This window comes from Varanus komodoensis, unplaced genomic scaffold, assembly GCF_004798865.1.
Source record: "Varanus komodoensis strain SLA01 unplaced genomic scaffold, ASM479886v1 scaffold13_1, whole genome shotgun sequence".
Taxonomy (NCBI): Eukaryota; Metazoa; Chordata; class Lepidosauria; order Squamata; family Varanidae; genus Varanus; species Varanus komodoensis.
In genome coordinates, this window is record NW_025335408.1 from 6,914,475 (window position 1) to 6,926,545 (window position 12,071).

The 12,071-nt window shown below is 39.9% G+C and overlaps 2 protein-coding genes across 6 annotated transcripts in view; one reads left to right on the plus strand and one right to left on the minus strand.

Annotated features, from left to right (window-relative positions):
* The window catches only part of IMMP2L (inner mitochondrial membrane peptidase subunit 2), a 520,099-nt gene that overhangs the window by 247,370 nt on the left and 260,658 nt on the right, over positions 1-12,071 (minus strand). The gene's annotated exons all lie outside the window — the stretch shown is intronic.
* Positions 7,356-12,071, plus strand: part of LRRN3 (leucine rich repeat neuronal 3) — a 58,314-nt gene continuing 53,598 nt past the window's right edge. The window contains exon 1 of the mRNA XM_044422944.1: positions 7,356-8,140. The gene's annotated coding sequence lies outside the window, so the exon portion shown is untranslated. The remainder of the gene's footprint in view (positions 8,141-12,071) is intronic.

Sequence of the window (12,071 nt, forward strand, 5' to 3'; positions counted from 1 at the left end):
CAGGGAGGAGTGGCTGAAGTGCTGCTAAGATCTATTGCGTTGTGGCAGGGCCTCGCTCCTCTTCTCCCCCACTCCCAGAACACCACTCTGACCTTGGAGCCTCTTAGCCAGCTGTGAGGTCTAAGTCAGAATCCCACTCCAACCTCAGACTTTGTTTCCAAGGCCAGAGCTAGCAGAATACTTCTCAAGGGAGGTGACCTGTAGTGTTCTGCACAGTTTGTTTTCCTATCTGAGGTCAAAAGGGCCTACATGTGCAACAAGTGCAAGCTAGTAGCCCTGCTAGAAGAAATGGTGAGAGCACTAGTGCAGCAAGTATCCACCCTCAAGGTAATAAAAGATGAAGAGTTCTGAGACAGAGCAATGGAACTGCAACATCTTAGAGTAGAACTGAAGCTAGAAGTGCAACATTAAGCTGAGGCAGAAGAGGAGAATACTGAGAAAAGGGAGGATGAGGAAGAAGCTTCCTGGAAAAGAGGGATAGGTGCAGAAGAACTAGAAGACACTCTGTACCAGTGGAAGCCACAGAACTGTCAAACCACTTTCAGTTACTCAAGGATGAGCCTGGAAGGCAGCCTGCTGTGGAGGAATGGCACGTCATCCTGTGAAACACTGAACAAGAGGCTAAAGGTCAACCAAGTAATGGCAATGATACCAAGCCTTGCAAAATAAGAAGAGAAAGAAGGGTATTAGTTGTGGGAGACTCCTTTTTGCATGGAATGGATATGATATAGCTGCAAAAAGGGCAAATACTATTTTAGGCTGGTTTAACAGAAGTATCATTTCCGAACCACATGAAGTACTAGTTCCCGTTTACTCAACACTAGTCATATCTCATCTGGAGTACCATGTCCAGTTCTGGGCACCATAGTTTAAGAAAGATACACACAAGCTGGAAAGGGTTCAGAAGAGGGCAACAAGTGTTTTAATTATTGTGCCTTAATTGCTTGTTTTCATTGTCATTGTCAAGATGTGTTTTTACTTGACTGTAATCCATTTAGAGGGCCCCTGGGCCAATTTAGCAGAAGTTTAATAAACAAACAAACAAACAAACAGGGATGATCAAGGGACTGCAAACAAAGCCTGATGAGGAGAGATTGAAAGAACAGGACATGTTTAGAATCAGGAGGAGAAGACTGAGGGGGGTATTATAGCACTCTACAAGTACTTGAAAGGCTGTCACAAAGAAGAAGGACAGCATCTCTTCTAGATCATCCCAGAGTGCAGGACATGGAATAATGGGCTCAAGTTACAGGAAGCCAGATTCTGGCTAGATATCAGGAAAAAAATCCTAATTGTTAAGAGCACAACGACAATGGAACCAATTACCTAGGGAGGTTTCTCACACTAGTGGCATTCAGGATGCAACTGAACAGCCATCTGAGAGGGATGGTTTAACTTGGAGTCCTGCACTGAGTGGGACCCAATGACCTTCTGCACCCTTCCAACTCTATTATTAGATTCTATGAGAAGCTGTAGGAAGTCATCCTCAGAGTTCAGCCTTGAGGGGATAGCTATGTCCTTCCATACGGGACATCTGAAAAAAGGCTGAGAGATCTCCCAGAAGTGAAGCAACCATCAGTTTATTGGACCCCAAGTCCCCTTCGGGATTCATCTCAGCCTCTGAAGTGGGGAACCCAATACCAGTAGAGTGACCCCTGTCAATCTGTCAATTATTTGTAAAGAAAAGCCATCTACTTTTTTGTAACAAGATCAGGAGTTTTTTCTTCATATGGAAAGTAAAGTTGTTATCATGATGATGGTGATGGTGATGATAAATTCTATAGCAAGAATTCTATAGCTTTTTCTGCGCTTCATGTACATCAGCAGATGCAGGAGATTTGTTTTCTACTTCTGAAGTTAGACAGACTTTAGCATTTTCATTATACCAGCAGCATTTATCCTAGCTTCAGGCTGTCATGAATTGCCTCAATCTTCAGCTTCTTTTTAATATAGACTGTTGGGTGAAAATCCTTACATGAGCTCAGCTGTGTAATCATCTTAACCATATGCAGAATCCTGCTGAAGACATTTACCCATCCTATACTATTTCTATTAGTTTTGCATCCTCTTGTTGGTTCATGCATTTTCTCATCCTCACCATCCTTCATTTTCATTTAGGTTCAAGCAGCTTAAAAATGTAGTATCCATATGTCCTGTGGTGGCGTCATCAGAAGCAATAAACAGATTAACCATTTATCACTTCTTGATTCTCCCCTCCCCACCTTTTTTGGCCATCACAGTCCTTTCTCAAATCCATGATACACAAGTGGAGAAGCAATACAGATTAAATATTTGATATAGGCCTGGATGCATAGCACTGGCATCACATACTCAAGGAAACATTGAGGTATGTTTCTTGAATAGCAGTTTCCCTGACACCAAGAAAAGTCCTCTTGAAATTGGGGTATGTTTCAAAAGCAGTTTGCGATATAGCATAGCGATCTACCATTTAAAGAAGACAATATCTTATTCAGCATGACCAGTGTCCTTAAGATAATTCTGTTGCTCACAGCCAAGATGAAAGAATTCTCCATGGGAGCCAAAACTGTGAACAAAGCTGAAATAAATAAACTAGTATGAATACAGTAATGAAAGTAGAAACATATGTAGAAAGGCTGAAATACAGGGGGAAAGGTAACTTACTGAAATACTAAAGATTGAGGGCAGGCATACCAGAATGATGAAAGCCACTTTGAGTTGTTTAAAAACAGAAAAAAGTGGGATATAAATCTAATAAATAAATAAATAAGTGACAGGTTGAGGGAAAAAGTGGCTAGTGCATTAGATCACACTACATATTTATTAATAGTTCAACTGGAGTATAATCCTATGGCCTACTGACATTCTCTGTGGGCCTATTGGTTAGATCAGAGTCTCTGCTCAGATACATGGGATCAAGATGGGATTCAGATTCAGCCTCAGTCTCAGCCTCTATCCTCATGAGGGGAATATTTAGACAGCCCAAATGAGGCAATGCAATGCTCCAGAACAAAAAGGCAACATGGAGGCAAACCTTACTTCTCCTGCCTTCCTTAGGAGGCACATAATGCTCCAAGTTCTGTGGGCTGCAGGCAGTTAAATCATTAGCAAATGCAAACAAACTGTCTAGCCTGCCCAGTCACAGATATATGCAAAGTCACTCAGAGCTGCACAAAAATGGAGGTAGCAGAACTTTCTTCCAACAGTTCCAATTAGATTTTGACATTGACTTTTTATAAATCTGACATAAAAGCTGCTTAAAATAGTGGCTGATTTGGTGGTGGTGGTGGCAGTGAGCATTTTTTTCCTCAGTGCCTTGAGACAGCGCTTAATCTTCCTATGCAGTGTTTGTTCACAAGTATATTTTAAAATACGTGCTTATTTAGTGTATTCTTTGGCAGGTTTATCACCTTGCTTTAACTTGCTCTCCTAAAACCAGCAATACTGTTAGGAAAGCGATATGTTGACGAGATTTGTTTACACTTGTGTGTGTGTTGAGGTCAGGAGTTACAGTGTAACATCATAATACGGAAAACCTTGTTTTGAAAAGCAAAATGCAGACACAGGCAATCACACTTTTGAATGCCACTTAAAGTTAGCGTTTCCTTTGATTCACTTGGAAGCGGGGGACCCACCAGTGAACTTATACGTCCATTTTCACCATGGTACTGCCAGGCTCTCAAGCCCCTGCAGACTGTTACTTTATTTTTAAGATACGTTGCTGTTGCTGCTGCTGCTGCTATATAGCTGAGATGCTAGCATGCTGCAAAAGCAGCCCTTCTGCACCGTCTGTTTTTGTGTTCAAAAGAATGGTGTGGTTGTGTTGAGACCCCACCTCTGCCTTGTACTTGGGCAAGTTATCTTTTTCCGATTTCATCACCTTTCCTTCTTGGAAATTAGTGCATTATTTTTACCAGCTGTGTGCACCAGGGCAGCCATTTTAGTAATTAGTAAGCCTCACCCAAAGGCAGGCATTTTGTGAGAAGGCACACAGCACTTGCTCACAATTCCTAAAGTGCTCACCAGCCCCAAAAAGTTTGGGAATGCCTGATTTAGATTCAGTTCCATTGTGGTTATTCTCCATTGGCACATGTTATACTAGTGAAGAGGAACTGTTCTAAGGGTGTGTTTATTAAAACTAAGTTTGACATTTTTAAGAGAATTCCAAAGGACTAATTTAATTTATTGTTGTTTATTTAGCATACATATAAGAAACAGATTTTTAATATTTAATTAAAATATAGAATTCAATATTCAATTATATGCACTGACTTTTTTCCATATCTTTTGGAAGTCTGGGGCTGTATTATGCTATATACACCCCCAATCTTATATTCTTATGTTTAATATTATTTTTAATGAAGAAGATTGTCAGAAAGCCATACATTCACAAGCTTATAACGTATTCCTTTAAAAAAAAAGGAAAGTATGTTCAACAATGGAGAAAATGTGTGCATTTCCAAAATACATACAAACTCAGTTTAGTTAACAGCTGCATGTGTCTGGAAATACACATATTTTAAACTTCACAGAAAAATGTACACACTCATGTGCACTTTATGAAAATGTCTACAGATTTCCACAAGGATATATTTCTTTAAATAAATTGCAATTTTGGGCAGAAACAGATGGAACAAACTTGCCCTAATAAAAACTGACAAACTTGGCAAGACTGAGATTGAAAAATACTTCCATACATATCGTTGCCCTCTGCCTTTTATATTTAGATCTGCCTCAGATCTGAGAACAAGTACATACCTACATTTTATTATTCATATCCACATTTTTATTATCATTTTAAAAATCCCACAATTTTTCTTCTTATAACGAACATGAGATCCTTTGCATGGTCCTCCTTTCTATTTTATGCTAACAACAACCCTGTGAGGTAGGTTAAACTGGAAGTCAGTGACTGCTCCAAAGTCACCCAAAGAGCTTACGACTGAGTGGGGACTAAAATCAGGAGATTTCCAGTACTCTAACCACTAATCTATGTTGGCTATCAATACGCACACATCTAATTGTAACAACAGCTAAGTACAGAAAGATGCATATGTAATTTCTCCCAACAACTAGGGTCAGAGGAACCAAGTGAGAGAATTTATTTTTCAATTTCAAGAATGAGGATGGATTCAGTCGGCTGATTTCTCTCTTCCATTCTGGTCAACCTCAGTGTCAGTTATCTATCATATCCGCCATAAACATCTGATGAAAAGGAGAAAAGGAGGTGGGAGTCAACCTGTATAATGGTAACACTTTACACTGAAACCTCTGTGATTCAAGTATATGTAATCTGAACTCAAGTTCAAATCTATAAATAAACCTGGTTTAATAGAATGCCCTGCTATTTAAACACTACAAATCATTATGGAGAAATGGGTAAGAAAAAAACCCTCTAATGAACCTTAATTATCATAATTGTCTCAGTTCTAAAAGATGATTTTGCCTTACAAGCACTCTGGAACATCTTTAAAACATCCTTGAAAACAATCCAAATGAAAATTAAAATATTTTTTCTGCCTTGAATAAAGCATATTATTTAAATTTCAGTTATTTTGTGCTGCACATACATGTAAATAAAGAAGTGCTTTGAAAAATAAGATTCTAAAACCTTATTCCTCTCATGCAAGTGTATTCTAATTTGTTTGATTATTCACCCCTCCAATTATACAGTCCAGAGCAATCAACCAAACGAACTACTTATGTAGTTCCTTAATAACTGTTTAATTTGAATTTCATGTATCCAATTACTTTGTCAGAATTCTTTTTTCTTGTGAACCTCATATACTACTTCCAAGTTTGGAAACTGACATGTACAGGTCTACAGTTGGTGTGATCTAGAATATGCTCCCTCCATGAGACTGGGCCCACCATCTTCTGTGACATACACATGAAGCCTTCCAGAATGAGGGGCTTCCCTACTCACTTCAGTAAGCATGCAAGGTCATTGCTTCATTCAAGGGCATGGGGACAGCCCTGAAGGTGCAGAGGGTTCAGTGTGGCAAGAGAGCCACCCACGGCAAACAATAAACAAATCCGAATGAGTTCTAAATAATTCAAGTGCACATACATCTTAACAACTCTTAGGGAGCAATCCAAAGGCCACTTAAGAAACTGTTGGAAGTCCTGTAAATGGTGATCTGCATGGAGGGAGCAAGGCAAACTAAATACTACCTGAGAAACACCAGTGGTACGTTAAAAGAAAACCCTTTGGATGCAGAAGAAACTCTGGTTGTGAAGACCAAGATGGGCATATGTTGGGGCACACAAGAATCCACAGTTCTTAAGCCTACTCATTCCATTGGTACGACTCAACAGTAGGTCTTACTGGAGCTAATACAGTTAATTTCCTCCCATTGGCCAACACCAGGAGAAGGGAAGGAGATCAACCCAACCCCAATGTGGGGAAGTCAGCTTTTAACTCCTGCCTTAACCAGAGTGAGCTCTGATAGATTTCATTCCTGTACTTTTGGGAAACAAGCCACATTGAAAACAGTAAGAATCCTTCCAACTAAGCACACTTAGAATCATGCTGTTAAACAAGGTTCTTATCTTTTAAAAAAAGTGCATGCCTCATGTCAGAAAATAAAAGCTGATTGTTTACTTGTTATACTAACAACTTAGAAAAGTAATGTTAATGATTATTCTACTTTAATGTGCTGTTAAAATGATTTTAAAACATAATCTTATAGGTTCTTCAGGAAACAACATTTTGGGATGGGACAATGATTTTGAATGTCTACTTGTTGCATGTGAAAATGGAAGTAGCATTGTATTTTGAATGTCATTTTGTTAAAGCCATTTCTTGCTACCTTTGAAAACTCCTAATACTATTCTTACCTATGACTGCCAAACACGTGTTGAAGAAAGAAATGAGAATTGAATTTTATTTTATTCCACTAGAGGGTGGTGTGTTGAAAGCAGGGTTTTATCAGTAAATGTGTACAGTAAATCCAATTTTTCTAGATCTGACCTGTTGATTATCAAATCTTTCTATATTTTTACTTCTCTCACTCTTTCTAAAACCAATCTCCTTTTGAAGAATATCTGTAAACAAATGTTTGCAATAAATACATTATTTTAGAACTAACAGGTTTAAGATCTTTACTTTGCACTAAGTATATTTTCATGTTTGTTCTAATTTTGTATCTTTTAATACTACGCTGTCTGAAAACCAATAGAAAAATAGTTGATTGACATACTTCAATCCCAACCCACAACCACCCCCCCCACTGGACTGTAGACATATGAGGAAAAACCATGCTCTAATTTTCTGTGTGTGTCCAACTGCTTACATAGTCCACTGATGCTTTCTTTGTTCAGAGACTCCATCTTTTAAATTCAGAAATATTTTCCTGACAATCTATGTACACTGCAAAATATACTGGTTAAAGAACAGAGAAAAGATCTAGTACAGTGTAAGATTAGCAAATATATTCACAACTGTTTAAAAAAGTGTTCCTTTTCAACCAGCAAGGTGATGCAACCTGAGCAGACGTTTACCTAGTTTTGTCCACTCTTTCTGAACACTGCCTTTGCACACCCATACAGATTCGATATGTAGTTTGGTGCTTTACACAGAGGAGGATAATCATACCCCTTCCACATATTGGAAAGAATGCCAGGAAGCAGGGAATGGGTTGCTCCGTGTATTTGTACCCCAAGCAGCAATGTCATCTAACAGACAGGTTGTCTCGACCAACCAGGCTGAAGCAGCTGCGAGTGCTACATCTTGGCACTCTAAAGCTATTGGCTCCTCTCTGGGGAGTGGAGGGTGTTCAGTTATTAATGACCGCTGAGCAGGCAGCACCATGTCAGTGTGACAACTGATCGGGTGAACGATGCACCGCTAACCACCATGGAAACACGGAGAAAGAAGACGAAAAGCTAGCAGGCAGCTCACTCTCTCGCTCTTTCTCCCCTTCTTCCTCCGCTGGATTGTGAGCGTCTGTCCACCAGTGACAGAGCTCTGGAAAAAGTAACGGATCACATCCTGCTGCACAGAGCTGCTCTCATATTTCAGGATATACAGAGACAACTGTGACACACTATCTGTGCATGCATCGACTCAGCTCCCTGCCACGAGCATCAGTATGCCATTACCTGAAGTACGGAATCCAAATACACAGGAGGGGTCCGGGACTGAAACAACTCTTGGAGGGTAAGTGTCTTCTCTATTTTCAGTTGTGCTTCTGTGCTTTTCATTGTTTATGCGTTTCCTATCCTTTTTGTTTCGGTTTAGTTTAAATTCTGATAGCTCTCCCACCACCACCACCAGCACCAGCACCACACTGCCTTTCTCCATATTTTACTCTTTTGGACAGAAATACAAAGGAGCCCCTGTCTGCCCTGATCCACCCACTGCCTCCACCAAATCCTCATTAATCTGATTTTTTTTCCAGGACTCTTAGTTGGTGCTTTACTAACCTGACAGAACAGCAAAGGGTTTGAATAGCCTGTTTCTCAATGCCTTCAGAACACAAGGAAACAGCATACTTTGTGTGGGGAAACCAATTACATGCAATACTGGACAGCCTTTTTCCCAACCCCCCTCCCTCCCTCCTCCCCGACCTTCCACTAGCTGGATTACAGAAAATGCCACTGTATGTCACGGCAGGACCTAAAAGCCACTGAGAGCAAAGGCTGAATGAGAATATCACAAACAGTTATTGAATTTCTGCCAGACTACATTTCCAGGATTGTAGCAAATGACTCCCCGCCACCCCCATCCTCACCCCCTTCTCTCTCTCTCTCTCTCTCTCTCTCTCTCTCTCTCTCTCTCTCTCTCTCTCTCTCTCACACACACACACACACACACACACACACACCCCTGACCATCAGAAAGGCCAGAATGAATGTCTGATTACTAATGCAGCTGCAACTGACACATGGAACTGAAAAGGATAGCATTAACAAGAAGGCTTTAAGTCTTCCATGGGAATTCAAAGCACCATGGCACTGTGTCTCCAAGTGCATTCTCCTTTTCAGAACACTGTAGGTTCAGATTCAGTGTATTACCATTGCCTGCCCCCCTCACTCTTGCTCGCTCGCTCTCTCTCTCTCTCTCTCTCTCTCTCTCACACACACACACCATGCACAAACTGCTCAGTACTGTTTGCTTGAAAGCAATGGTGGGGGAGACCCCTCTGTCTGTTAACCAGAATTGCCATTTGCAATAAGCAAAACTCTGCGCTGGAAAATAAGAGAGAAAGAAAACCTATGAAGTAGTTAACAAGCAAAGCTTCTCCGGCTAGCTTGGGGTGGGGGGAGCAAGAAACAGAGAGAGAAGGGGGAACAGAGGTAGATGGAGGAACAGAATTGACCTAATGTAAGCAGAACCTTGTTACATCCCTTAACATTAAAATACACCCATTAAAGTACGACAGCAGACATGAATCAGAAAGACTCCTGTTAACATCAGCTAGATTAAGAGATAGCTCAGCTGAGGGACAGTGAGGGCAGGGGAGAATAAGGAACAGCAGCTGAATATTTTGGAAAAAATGTAGTTTTTTAAAATGTTTACATATAGAGCTTCTGCAAGTTTGTAAGAAAGCAACTGAGGCATCACACATCTCCTCAAACATCTTTCCTTTCTTTTCCACATGAAACACCAGAAGAAACCTGCCCCCTTTGCCAGCCCCACCCCCAAAGTGCCAACGCACTTATTTTCCTGGGCAAGTCAAACCTGAAAGTTAATCTTGGTTCTGCAGTGTGCAATACAAAAAGGAAGAAAGGAGAAAAAACACCAAATGCGCAAGCCATCTTTCTCACACCTGTCACTTTCTTTTAAATATGTCAGAAAGTGGGGGAGCTTAGCAACATGTTGGGTGAAGTCAATTAATTCAGTTGACCTTTCTAAATGATGGCAATAAAGCAGCTCCACAATATGCAACCATGTTTGATTTTTCCTCAGATAATGAAGGAGTTTAAGGCAATGGTCCCTTTTGAGACAGGAGAAAAGGCATTGAAGCATTAGCTCCTGTTATTGGCAAGCTTGCTTGCCATTCTTCAAAAAATGCTCAACATATTTTATTTTCCTCCTCTATTTTTTAAAGATACTCCAAACCTGATTCATTATGTAGTAGCAAGTAATGGTTGAATTAAATCTACTTTCTCTAGAAGTGCTACATTTTTCTTTCTGCTTTCAGCACATGCTAATATGTTACACTGCAGTAATGAAATAAATCATACCGCATTTTTGGGTGATGTATTTAATGCACTGCTTGCATGAAAGCAGGGTCAAAGCAGTGTGGTGTGCACATACCAATACATACTCAGGACTTGGGTGACTCATTTTTACGTAATCAATAACATTCCAAAGTACCTTTGGTTAACTTTACGCTTGCTAAGCTTCATTATTATCCATTGTGCTATTTTTTACTTCAGGTAGATTGGGCAGATACTATTAAAGTATGCCAGAGCTCTTCAAAATACAGGTTAAGCAGGTTTTGTCCTGTAAAAAGAGCAGCTGTCAAAGCAAGGTAGTTTCACCAGATGTGACAGCAGATCCTGCCTTTTGAAAAACATACTGTAAAACCTGTTGGGATAATGCAATGATATATCCTAAAAAGGAGGACTTCTACTTTGCATGCCTCTTTCTCAGAGATAGTAGATGCTATAATATTTGAAGTAACCAAGTGCAGGTCCTTATACTTTAGAGAAGTATCACTTTGTTTGTTTTTAATGCAGCTGATAGAAGCACCTTAGATATACCTTCATGGGAGAAGCTAACAAAACACTAGTGGGCTGATCACCAAGTTAGTATTGCAGAGAATAAAATTGTGGTTAGGAGAGCCAATATATTTGTGTTAGAATTGCTTCCTGAAGCCGGATGCACCAATGGGTATGGTAGCAGGCAATATTGGAAAGGGGAGGGGATGGAGGGCTATTGCTTCTTCAGTCCCAGCAAATAACTTGCTTTTATAACAAATGCGTATGAACTGGAATCATTGGACTTTAATAACTGGGGTCAATCACTGTTTCATCTGTTTTCTCCAAACTGGTTCTTCACTAACATGTAATATTATCTACTGTCACTTCTAGAAAGGGTCCTGAAACTTTTTGGCACATTTTATACACAGAAGACCATCAAATAGGTAACTGCCAGGCTGAGCGATGTGAAAGAATAAGAAAAGGCAGATTTGTGATTATCTTTAAAAAGTGATAATTGAAGAATGTACAGTTTGTAGAATTTTGTTCAGGGGGTTGCAATGCATGCATTGACCAGTAATTTTTTAGATTCCTTGTTTAATAGCAAATTTTGGTGATGAAAAATATAAAAGACATTTAAGGTGTTCTCAGGTACACACTGTTTGAAAATACAAACTTCTAAAATAGGACAATAAAAATGCAGCTTTGCATACACAGAAAGAAAGAGATTTTAAAAGAACATTTTGCTAACCTTTATTGATAGTATAACTTAATCAGTAATGGGAAGTCACAACCAATGCTACTCTGTGGCTCATACAGAAACAAGTTATCACACTTGAGGGGAAATTGTAGCATCCCATTAAATGTTTTGTATACTGAGGATAAAATTCAGTTGCAGTGAGAAGATACAATGTTGGGTTATGCCATTTAAAATGTCCTTTGATTTTTAGAATGCTAAAGAGTGAGCTAGTATCGTTTTTTGTAAGATAGGATAAGAGAAAACCCAATCCATGGCATTAACTGCTTGCCATTGCTGATTGTAAACAGGAGGATATAAACAGAAGGGTGTAGTAATGGCCACCAATTTGGATTGGACACATTCATGGAGAAGAAAGCTATCAGTGGTTACTAGCCTTGTTAACTCTGTGCTACCTCTGTTATCAGAGGAAGGATGCTTCCATACACCAGTTGCTAGGAGGAGCTTGGGCAGGCAGAGAGCTTGTACCCATCCCAGGCAGCTGCTCTGCTACTGTCTGAATGGAGTGTTGGATTGGATGAACCACCAGTCTGATCCGGCATGGGTTTTCTTATTTTCTTAATTTTTGTCCAACCTCTTTGAGTTACTTTAGGTATTTTCAACCAGTGGGAGCAAAAAACCCCCATCATTTCAGTCATGGTGTAATGCAACCACTGGTATATTGCAGTGTGCTTTCTGCTGCTCA